Genomic DNA, 12,169 nt, shown 5'->3' with positions numbered 1-12,169 from the left:
GGTGTGCTGAGGGGGTAGGGGGCCTGCACTGCCCATGCTCATTACTTTGCAGACATTCTGAGGGTGCATGTAGACCCCCTCTGTGCTACAAGATAGCACTCATCTCCTTTAAGGGAGCAGAGGGCTATTTTGTAGCACTGTGTCTGCCGTTCTGACCAGTGGGAATGCTCTTTTGCAAAGTTCTCACCAGTCAGACTGGTGGGAACATTGTGATAGAGCAGGTGGTGAGATGCCACAGCCATGGCTGTGGCGTCCTCCCTGCAAGTTTGGCTGTCCCGTGGTGGGACGGCCAAACTTGTACTGAATTAATCAGACACTAGATTAGGTAGTCTACTGTGAACATTGCAGAATTTTTTGACCCAAGCAAGCTCGTCTATGCTTGTTTGTTGAGAAGGCCTTCTATTTCTTGCTCATGTTCAAATGACAAGAGAGTGACCGAGGTAATGGCAAAATACCCCCCTCCCCAATGTTGTGCTTTATTATCCCAGCAGTTTCAATGACAGTTCAGCATGGCAGTAAAGTAACATGATAATGGCCCCATTGCATCTGCCATATTTTCCAGACAAAAATAAAGCATATATCCTTCATTGACCAATTTCTTCCAACCCTTCATTGCACTACAAATGACTCAAAGTCATCATCTTATCCCTCCCCCTCCATTACAGTTAGCTTGATTACTGGCTGTAGTTTTCTAAAACTTTCAACCAGCAAAATGCCCAAAATAATTATAAGGGAAAGAAGATAATGGAAACGCAACAGCAGTTATGTGTTGTGGTTATATTTTGTTAAACAAAAAAAAGAGGGAAGGTGTATGTGGCATCTAAAATGTGTAATGTTATTTTTTCTAGAAGCACAAACCACCTGTGCTGGGACTATCATGGTGCGAGAGATGCAGCACCTGAAAGGGGAGTCTCTGCTGTGGCAGGGATGGATGATGATAAGTCACAAAGCTTAGTTATTAACAATTACTGGTATACCCTCTGTATTTGTTAAGTAAGGTAGATCCCACCCATCCATCATCATCTATGACCTCCCTGCCCATAGCACTTTGCGAGTCGCAAGTCCAACCCATGGGCCATGATATGATGATGATGATGACCCCACTTAACTGCAGCATGGTTCAATCTGACACTTCAGTGTTGGCTATGCAATATGTGTCTGTGTTTTTTTAATGTAGCAATTACAAAGCATTCAATGGATTGCAAACTGAAATAAAAACAAGGTGGCTTTCTCTTCCCTCCAAGTACCCACTCAATCACCTCCACTCATACCAGCCATATACATTCCTAACTTCTGTTCACATTGAGAAAAAAGAAAAACATTTTTGGCATTCACCAACTGTCACAGCCCAGACAAGTGGTTCCTACTTCATATGTCTTCCATAATGAATTTATGCCTGTTCAAATTAGAAATTCATCACCTTTCAGTTTCACTTACAGTGACTGACTAAGCCTAAGCTACATCATCAGAGAACTACCAATCCCTCCCCTCACTAGTCTAAGGAAAACCTCTTCGGCATCTTCCAGGACTTTTCCCTGTACCTTGCCCTGCTGCAGCAGACTAAGGTCCTGATTGAGAGAGTTTGGCTGAAGGGGTTTCTCCGTCACAAATGTGATGGATATCCTACCCTCCATATTATGAATTGTAGTATGGCAGACAGGATAACTGTCATGTTTATGATGGAGTAACCCTCCGCCAAACTAAATGAATCTGTAACTCAAATTCCCTTTCCTTTTCTTTCACTTACTGGAAAGGGTATGTATTTGATTGAAATAATTTGTGTTTGGGGGTGAGGCCAGGAAGTAAAATTGAATTAAGTGTCTGTGATTTTGTCTTTTGCGAATGGGATACTCTGTTACAAACGTGTCCAAATAAATCTATATATTTTGTTCCTCTCCCTGTACTACAATGTACTTATACTGTGCCACTATGTAATTTTCAAAAAGTGTTTGCACGGAATGTTCTTTACAATTTGTCTTTTTTTCTTTCTTGATATACATACTTCTGCTGGGCCACCTCCTTCTCTGACCTGGCCAGTGTTTGCAGCGCAGCTCCGGCAGCAGAGGCTGGGCACCACAAGGCAACATTACCAGCGGCAGGTGGATGAGGAAGGCCCAGCACATGCCCCTGATCCAAGACCTGGGCCCAGTTCCACCAGCCAACTGGCTGCACCTCCCGGCCACACCAGTGCCATTGCCAGCCTGGAGCTGCCTGTCCCCATCACAGTGCTGCCCCCCTTTTAGACCGGCTATGCATCTCTATGTGCTGCGTGAGCTGGCGCAAGGGAGCCGTTGGCTGAAACGTCCCAAGGGCCAATTCGAACATTTTTAAACCCTGATTGAAAATTCCCTCTATAGCCCTTCTTTAATTTTTTTATTTGGAAGGAGGGAGTTGATGTGGGTTGAGAAGGTGGGAGTTTGGGAAAGGTGTTTTTGGACATTGGACTTAGACATTTATTTTGGACATTGATTGGGGACGAGTAAAGATGTGGGAGAGGGGTTGTCCTGTTGTTGGTGGAGAGGGTGGGTTTTTGTAGTTTAATATTTATATTTTTATATGTTAATAAAGGGGACATTTTTACAATCCACTTTATATCTGAAGGGGCATATTTATACTCCGTTTGCGCCGAATTAGCGTCGTTTTTTTCGACGCAAATTCGGCGCAAAATTAACGCCATATTTATACTTTGGCGTTAGACGCGTCTAGCGCCAAAGTATGAGGAATGAGCGTCATTTTTTTGCGTGAACGCCTTCCTTGCGTTAATGAGATGCAAGGTAGGCGTTCCCGTCTAAAAAAATGACTGCGACGCAAATGCGTCGTATTTATACTCCCGGGCAAAAATCACGCCCGGGAGTGGTCGGGGCAAAAAACCCCGCATTTGCGCCTCTTTTTAACGCCTGGGTCAGGGCAGGCGTTAAGGGACCTGTGGGCTCAAAATGAGCCCACAGCTGCCCTCCCATGCCCCCAGGGACCCCCCCTGCCACCCTTGCCCACCCCAGGAGGACACCCAAGGATGGAGGGACCCATCCCAGGGACATTCAGGTAAGTTCAGGTAAGTATAAATTTTTATTTTTTTTATATTTTTTTTTGGCATAGGGGGGCCTGATTTGTGCCCCCCTACATGCCTCAATGCCCAATGACCATGCCCAGGGGACATAAGTCCCCTGGGCATGGCCATTGGGCAAGGGGGCATGACTCCTGTCTTTACTAAGACAGGAGTCATGTAAATGGCGTCTGGGCGTCGTTAAAAATGGCGCAAATCGGGTGGAGGCGATTTTTTAGCGTCAACCTGACTTGCACCATTTTTAAGACGCCCTAACGCCATTTTCCCCTACGCCGGCGCTGCCTGGTGTACGTGGTTTTTTTCCACGCACACCAGGCAGCGCCGGTCTGCTTGCGCGGCTAACGCCATTCAATAAATACGGCGCCCGCATGGCGCTTCAGAATGGCGTTAGCCGGCGCAAACATTTTTGACGCTAAACTGCGTTAGCGCAGTTTTGCGTCAAAAAGTATAAATACGGGCCGAAGTGTTTTTGTGTTTTACTTTTAACTTTGCACTGATGAATTTTTCGCTCTGGCTGTTTTTTTAATTTATATTTCTCTAAGTGTATGCCATTTAGGAGGGTATACTACATCCCCTATATTGCCTACAGATACATAGATAAACAAGCAAGTACTTATCTTAACTGAAGTATACGGTAATTAAGTACTAAGTAAAATAGTTCACTTCACTCCATAGTTCTCTTACCTGAAAAGATGAAGTGATGGCTGCTCTCTCTGTCAATCTTCCAAGTTCTGACACCTTACAGAAGGGTTTCCAAAGGCGCCTTCTCTATGGTACTGGTATTAGCCATCATAGTGAGGTCCCACTCCCACGTAGGTGATCTGATATCCAACTGTAGAGTTAATCAAAAGGTTTGCAGGCAACTACATTGAAAGAAAAACAGAGAGTTAGAAGGTTATATATACACATCTTAATTATATTTTTATCAAGACACAGGATAGACTACCACCACTATGACACAATAAATAATAACTCATTTAAAATAAACTAGCAATAGTAAATTATTGTAAGCAATGATGAGCATGGAATTTGAAAACAAAAGTTGTGAAATCCTCATGTCATGAAAAATGTCCTCAAAGTCTGTACTCTGTAGTTGACAAGGTTAAGCATTTTATTGATGCATAACAAATGTCTGAATGATGATGTGTTGACCTTGAGGAATGACATTCATTCTTGTGTGAAGTTTAGTAGGGTTGACCCATGTGGGCTATTTCAAAGGTAATAAAAGATCCCACTGTAAGTTGGTGTCCCATTTCACCACATCCACCTCACCAAGTGTGGGATCTATTTTGGTTGTAAATTTACTTAAGTCAAACCTCAATAATCACTCACCCCAGGGGAAGAGGGTTAGGTGTTTGATGAATGGATGGGAGAGGGGATTTGGAGAAAGATGTGACAAAGACAAACATAACAATAATATTCACCAAGGTGACCAGCAACAGATCATCATCAGTCAGTTCAGAAAGGAAACAAATGAAGGCATGAGTATGATACAGTTCACTTAAATGCATTGCAAACAGTGATTCCGCCCTAAAGACCGGGTATTAGACAGCCAAATGTTGGGTCTTCTAGGTGAGTGAATTGAACACACCCAGTTCTAAAAATGTGATTGTTAAAAGAAAAATAATAATGTATTGCCAAATTGTGCATCCTCCTCGAAATGTCTGTCACTCCTAGGTGCCTGTCTGAAGACCGGACCGGTATGTAAGCAAGAGTGTTAAGCTCATCCTTCACCCTTCATTCATGCAGGAGAAGATAAGACATGCAGATTATTAAACATAAATTGTATTGGGGAGTCAAGGAGAAGGACAGAAGGAAGGTAAGCTTCATGAGCGGTGTACTAAGAAGACTCAGAGGTAGACAAAAAACAAGAGGACTCTGAGTTTCACTTTTGCCATTAGTGAAAGTCACACACTCATCAGCATTTCCCAAACCAATGCACCTCTCGCCATTCCACATAACTGAGTACTAGACCTCAGAGTCATGGTTGGCATTTGAAGTCAATAAGTCCCTTCTTCTAGCTTTTGTTGATGAGGTAGTGCGTCTTGAGTCCTTCCATCCTCCCCCTGACTCCCTGTAACTCCGTTCCTGTCCCGACACAAACAAGATAGACATGTAGTGCACTGCAATATAAAAACAAGTAGAGAAACTAAATTGCTCTGTTTTATAGATTTGTGTTTGTTAACTAAAGTGATTGGTGTGGTCTCTGAGGAACTTGAAAAAAGGAGTACACAGTAAAGGTACATTTTCACATAATAAGTTTGCAAAGACCAGTCAACTTCAGGAAAATGGTCACCCATCAGGAACCAAACATTGCAATTAACCAAAATCAAGTTTACTCTTAATTGAACACCCTCCCTCGCTGTCTGCCACCATATAGATCATCAATCATCACTCACAATCACTCACTAATTGTTGCAATAGTCGTACTAGTTGTAGTTATCTCTTCTAATCCAAGCACTGGTAGGTTGGGTACAAAAGTATATCCTTTACAGAGTCAACAAACTGGAATTTGTTATTATCACTCTTGTAAATGAATGATCTTCTGGAGAAGCCCTGCTAAGTGATGCACAAAAAAGGATAGGCATGCAAGAGAGGCAGGCATTGTTCCCAATGACCTGAAGATATTGTGGAGAGTTCTTCACTGAACACTGGTCCAACTCAAATTGGGCCATATATGTGACTAAAAAATAGTGAACAGCATACATCTTACACAGACATAGGCCCTCATTACAACATTGGCGGTAAATCCTGCTTACCGCTGTACAGAAGACTGCCAACACACTGCTGCGGTACAGCTATTATGACCCACATCTTGGAATCTGACAAAATCCAGACACCCACACAAGTCCGCCACACCAAAGGTCAGTGATAAACTGGCGATAACAAAACCTCCACCGTCACCCCAACAGGAATACGCCCACACTATCACGACCCACGAATCTACGCGGCAGTCTTTCAACTGCGGTATTCCATTGGCGGTACACAACTCTGCGCTCAAAATACACACACATTTACAAAACGCAACCACATTGGACAATTCTAAATACACACACCTGATACACATACACACACCACTCCCACACACTCAATACAATATAAAACACACACCCACATCACCTACAAACCCCTAAGACAAAAATGGAGAAAGAAGCACAGAGAGAGACACCACCATCAACAATACTAGCATCCACAGGCACACAACACCATCACTCACACAACATCCACGCACCTCAGACAACACACACAAACACATACCCTCACACATCAAAATACACACCACCCCACACCATGGCCCGCAAAGACACCCCAAGTTTCCCTTTAGACAATGCACCTGTGAAACAAATTGACTGGGCTCTGCCATGGACAATCCTACACCGTCACCCCTTCCCATTTTACAAACCCCCTCCACTAATTTGCACTGAACTAAACACCCTTGAATCACAAAACAATCTGGAGTCAGTCTGTGCTTTCACTAATGTGTATTTGCAATAACTAAGGAAAAAAGCAATGTCGATTGTATTGTCAGCATACCTATATCATACAGCTCTAGACCATGAGGTAATATAGCAGAAGTCGCACAGTGAGACCCACATCTGTGAAAAGGAAAGGCAAAGTGACAAGTCAGGGTCCATACACTGGGTGAAAGTGACACACATATGATAGGTCTAACAAATGAGATGTGTGAGCCAGTGACATCTTCTTACCTGTGTCTCACTGGAAGTATTGCTGGATAACATTGTTTCTGTTGTCGATATCCTCTTCTTCTGCCTCCTCTTCTTCACTGTCCACAGGCTCCACAGCTGCCACAAGACCTCCTTCTGGACCATCCTCCTGCAGAAAAGGCACCTGTCGTCGCAAAGCCAGGTTGTGCAGCATACAGCGGGCCACGATAATCTGGCACACCTTCTTTGGTGAGTAGTAGAGAGAACCACCTGTCATATGGAGGCACCGGAACCCAGCCTTCAGGAGGCCGAAGGTCCTTTCGATCACTCTCCTAGTTCGCCCATGTGCCTCATTGTAGCATTCCTCTTTCCATGTCCTGAGATTTCTCACTGGGGTCAGTAGCCATGACAGGTTGAGGTACCCAGAGTCACCTGCAAATGTCAAGGGACAACTGTTAGACACACACTGACCATTAGGTTCAACCCCAGACCCAGACAACTATTCACAGGGTATAGGGTCCTTGTCCTTACCTATTAGCCACACACAGTGCCTCTAGAGTTGCCCCATCACATAAGGGATGCTGCTATTCCTCAAAATGTAAGCGTCCTGCACTGAGTCTGGAAACTTGACATTCACATAAGAGATGTACTGGTCGGCCAAACATACCATCTGCACATTCATTGAATGGTAGCTCTTCCAGTTTCTGTACACCTGTTCACTCCTGCGGGGGTACCAATGCCACATGTGTCCCATCAATGGCACCTACGTTGTTGGGGATATGTCCCAGGGCATAGAAGTCACCTTTCACTGTGGGCAAATCCTCCACCTGAGGGAAAACGATGTAGCTGCGTATGTGTTTCAGCAGGGCAGACAACACTCTGGACATCACATCACTATGAGAACATAGGCTGCAACATCCCTGATGCAATGGCCACTGTAGTTTGAAAAGACCCACTTGTCAGGAAATGGAGTACTGACAGGACCTGCACTAGAGGGGGGATTCCTGTGGGATGGCGAATAGCTGACATCCGGTCTGGCTCCAACTGGGCACACAGTTCATGGATTGTTGCATGATCAAGCCTGTAGATGACTATTACATGTCTCTCTTCCATTGTTGACAGGTCCACCAGCGGTCTGTACACTGGAGGATGCCGCCATCTCTTCACTTGCCCCAGCGGAAGTGCCGTATGAACGAGAACAGCGAGCAGAGAGTCAGCCAACACTGAGGTATTAAAAAAATAATTATTGCACACATTTGTCAATCCGCATTGTGCCTGTCACTGTATGTATGCAAGGCCTAGATAGGTGTAACACATTTAAAAATAATGCCATGTGGCCCCCTGAAATGGCAGCTGTCTGACCTGTAAGGTGGGACAAGGGGATATGAGGTAACTGTGCTAGCGTTGTACACCATCGCGTTAGGCGGTCGAAGACCGCGGCGCAATCCTGCATTGGTGAACATTGAACCCTATGGGTCTCAGGAGCCAATGACGATGTACGCCGGCAGTGACGGTACGCACCGCTGTGGACGTGACCGCCATTTTCTATCTGTTCACTCACTTGATACCTGACCTTTGACAGGAGAGGACCTACACTGCAAGTGCTGCTGTGATCTGAGTCTGGAAGCGACGATGGCTCATGTGTCTGGGGAAAGGGCCCCTGCCTGTCCCTTTGGAGGAGTTGGAGAAGTTAGTGGATGGGGTCCTCCCCCAGTACACGCTACTCTTCTGTCCTCCAGACAAACAGGTGAGTTCACTGTGAGCATGCTGTATGGGCAATGCCTGTTTGGGGTGGTGTGGATGGAAGATACGGGGGGACTGAGGCCTGCAAGAGTGGACAGTGAGTGTATGTGCGTCAGGGCAAGGGTGGGAATGTGGGTCAATGACTTTGACGGTCCGAACGGTTATGGATTTTCTTTTTCTCCTGTACTATTCCTCTAGGTCAGCGCCCACCAGAAGAAGGATATTTGGCATGCCATTGCCAAGGACGTCCGGACCCTTGGGGTCCACCACAGACAGAGCACCCACTGCCGTAAAAGATGGGAGGACATTCGCCACTGGAGCAAGAAGACGGCGGAGGCCCAGCTGGGGATGGCCTCCCAATGTGAGAGGGGTGTCTGTCGCACCATGACCCCCCTGATGTTCCGTATCCTGGCGGTGGCCTCTCCGGATTTGGATGGGTGCTTGAGGGCATCACTGCAGCCACAAGGGGGTGAGTACAGTCACATCCATCTGACTCTGTGGGCCTTACGAGGTGTCTGGGTGGGGGAGGTGGGCTGTGGGTTCCCCTAGGCCAGGGCGAGTTTTGTAGGCAAGGTCCCTTCGTGAGGCAGGCTCTGTGGCACCCCAACCCCACCAGTGGTAAGAGCCAACTACTCCTAGTCAGGTGCCTGTGACTTCCATGAATGCAAGCCTTGTACCCCATGTCCCTGTGATTAATTAGGGAACTCTAAGTGCATGGCGTAGGAAAGAGGACTGCTGTGTCTGTAGTGCCCGCCAACGGTAGTGGTACTGCATGCACTGAACATGACTTTCTTCTGCCTCCCCCCCTTTTTGTTGTCTCCCTGTTCTTGTGTGCATTAGCATCATCAGGCGGAGGAGCAGTGGCACCGGAACAGGATGGAGCTGCATCCCACATGGCCCTGGAGGGCGAGACAACGAAGTCTGAAGCCACCAGTGGGACGGAGGGGAGGGGAACTCCACGGCGGGGACAGGAGGTGACATCAGCGACAGTGACTCTTTCTCTGATGGGAGCTCCCTTGCGGTAGCGGGCCCCTCCTTGTCCCCGCATCAACAGGTACAGCCGCCACCCCCCCACCAGCACCGCCCTCCCAGCAGCCCCTCAGTGTGTGTCAGGTGACCGCTCACCCAGGAGGGTGGGCATCTCCTTTGCCCCAGGCACCTCAGGCCCTGCCCCAGTCAGCCCTGCTGCCCTCAATGAGGAAGCTATTGACCTCCTGAGATCCCTCACTGTTGGGCAGTCTACCATTCTGAATGCCATCCAGGGTGTAGAGAGGCATTTGCAACAAACAAATGCATACCTGGAGGGCATTCATTCTGGCCAGGCAGCCCAACAGAGAGCATTTCAGGCTCTGGCCTCAGCACTGATGGCAGCCATTGTCCCTGTGTCCAGCCTCCCCCCTTTGACCTCCTTCACCCAGACCTAATCCCCTGTACCTCAGCCTATCCCAAGCACACCATCAGACCAGCATGCACACACCTCAACTCACAAGGGTGGCTCTGGCAAACATAAGCACCACACATCCCACAGGCACTCACACAAGCATCATACCCATTCAGACATGCCAACATCCACTGCCTCCACTGTGTCCCCCTCCTCCCTCCTCCCTCCCTGTCTCGTCTCCACTCATACCTGCATGCACTACAACTTCAGCCACTACCTCCATCACCAGCACGCCCATCACCACACACCGCTAACGTGCACTCACCACCCCGCTACCATTCGCACATCCCCTGTGTCCTCTACCAGTGTGTCTTTGAGCCCTCCTCCCAAACTACACAAACGCAACCACACACCCACCCAACAGCAATCCACCTCACAACAGTCTTCAGCCTATGCACCTTCACCCAAAGTCAGCAAACGTACAACTCTACAACCACTACCTCTTCCTCCACTCCCAAACCCCCTCCATCTACCCGTCCCAGTGTGTCTAAAAAGCTTTTCCTATCTACTATTGACTTCTTCTCTACACCTCCCCCTCCCGTCCATCCCCTAGGGCCCGCCTTTCCAGGTCCCAACCCAGCACCTCAGCCACCACATCACCGGACACAGTGGTGCCAGCAACTGCGGGCTTTTGGAGTGCACCAAGCAACAGGGCTGCCAGTGTTCCACGGAGCGAGGGCAAGGACATTCCGCCACCAACAAAAGTAAAAAAGGTGCCCACATCCCGGAGGGAGAAGGCGAAAACACCTGCTACCAAGGGCTCAGGCAAAACAAAAGTGGATAGTGGCAAGACAGCTGTGCCACCATCCAAGGTGGGGAAGGACCAGAAAATCAAGGGCAGGTCCACGTCGACGCCAACCTGCACGGTGGACAAGAACGCCACCAGCACCTCCACCTGAACCGCCACCTGCACCGCCACCTGCACTGCAGTCACTGAGCCCGCCACCAGCACCGCAGTCACTGAGCATGCCACCAGCACCACAGTCACTGAGCCTGCCACCAGCACCGCCACCACAAAGACTACCACCAGCACCACTGTCACTGAGCCCGCCACCAGCACCACCACCACAAAGACCGTCGCCAGCACCGCCGCCACAAAGACTGCCGCCAGCTCCGCCGCCACTGAGCCCGCCGCCAGCACCGATGCCACAGAGTACGCCGCAAGCACCAGTGTCACTTACACCGCCGCCAGTACCAATTTACACAGAGCCCGCCACCAGCACCGATGCCACAGAGCCCGCCACCAGCACTGATGCCACAGACCTCGCAGCCAGCACCGATGCCACAGAGTCCGCCACAAACACCGATACCACTGACACCGCCGCCAGCACCGCCAGCAGCCCCGCAATATCCTGAGCCAGTGGCACTACCGCAGACATGGCTGACATCCACAGTGGTCAGTCGTACGAGGCTGGTGGTCAGTTCCAGGAGCCTGGGCAGCTTGCATGTTGCACCATTGTCAGTGGAGTATCACATCCACTACCTCTGTCCTTGGCAGGATGAAGCACTCTGGGCACCAAGCCCCCCCCCGAACCAGTGAAGAAAGGCATCCACTACCTCAGTCCTTGTCAGGATGAAGCACTCTGGGCACAAAGCCCCCTCCCGAACCAGTGGAGTATCACATCCACTACCTCAGTCCTTGGCAGGATGAAGCACTCTGGGCATCAAGCCCCCTCCAGAACCAGTGGAGACTGTTATCCAATTGAGAGACTGTGGCTTTGCACTCCCCAGGATAAATCAGTGGGCAACCCACCCACTGGAGAGACTTGAGAGACTGTGGCTTTGCACTCCCCAGGATAGAGCAGTGGGCGACCCACCCACTTGGGAGACTTGAGAGACTGTGGCTTTGCACTCCCCAGGATGGAGCAGTGGGCAACCCACCCACTTGAGAGACTTGAGAGACTGTGGCTTTGCACTCCCCAGGATGGAGCAGTGGGCAACCCACCCACTTGAGAGACTTGAGAGACTGTGGGTTTGCACTCCCCAGGATACAGCAGTGGGCAACCCACCCACCTGAGAGACTTGAGAGACTGTGGCTTTGCACTCCTCAGGATAGAGCAGTGGGCAACCCACCCACTTGAGAGACTTGAGAGACTGTGGCTTTGCACTTCCCAGGATCGAGCACTGGGCAACCCACCCACTTGAGAGACTTGAGAGACTGTGGCTTTGCACTCCCCAGGATACAGCAGTGGGCATCGGGCCCCCTCGTGGAGCTGGCGTTGTGCACTCATCCGGCTGAGTGCCACCCTTCCCTTC

This window comes from Pleurodeles waltl, chromosome 6 (genome assembly GCF_031143425.1).
Source record: "Pleurodeles waltl isolate 20211129_DDA chromosome 6, aPleWal1.hap1.20221129, whole genome shotgun sequence".
NCBI classification, from domain to species: Eukaryota; Metazoa; Chordata; class Amphibia; order Caudata; family Salamandridae; genus Pleurodeles; species Pleurodeles waltl.
The sequence above is the reverse complement of the archived record's forward strand: the minus strand, read 5'-3'. Positions refer to the sequence as shown.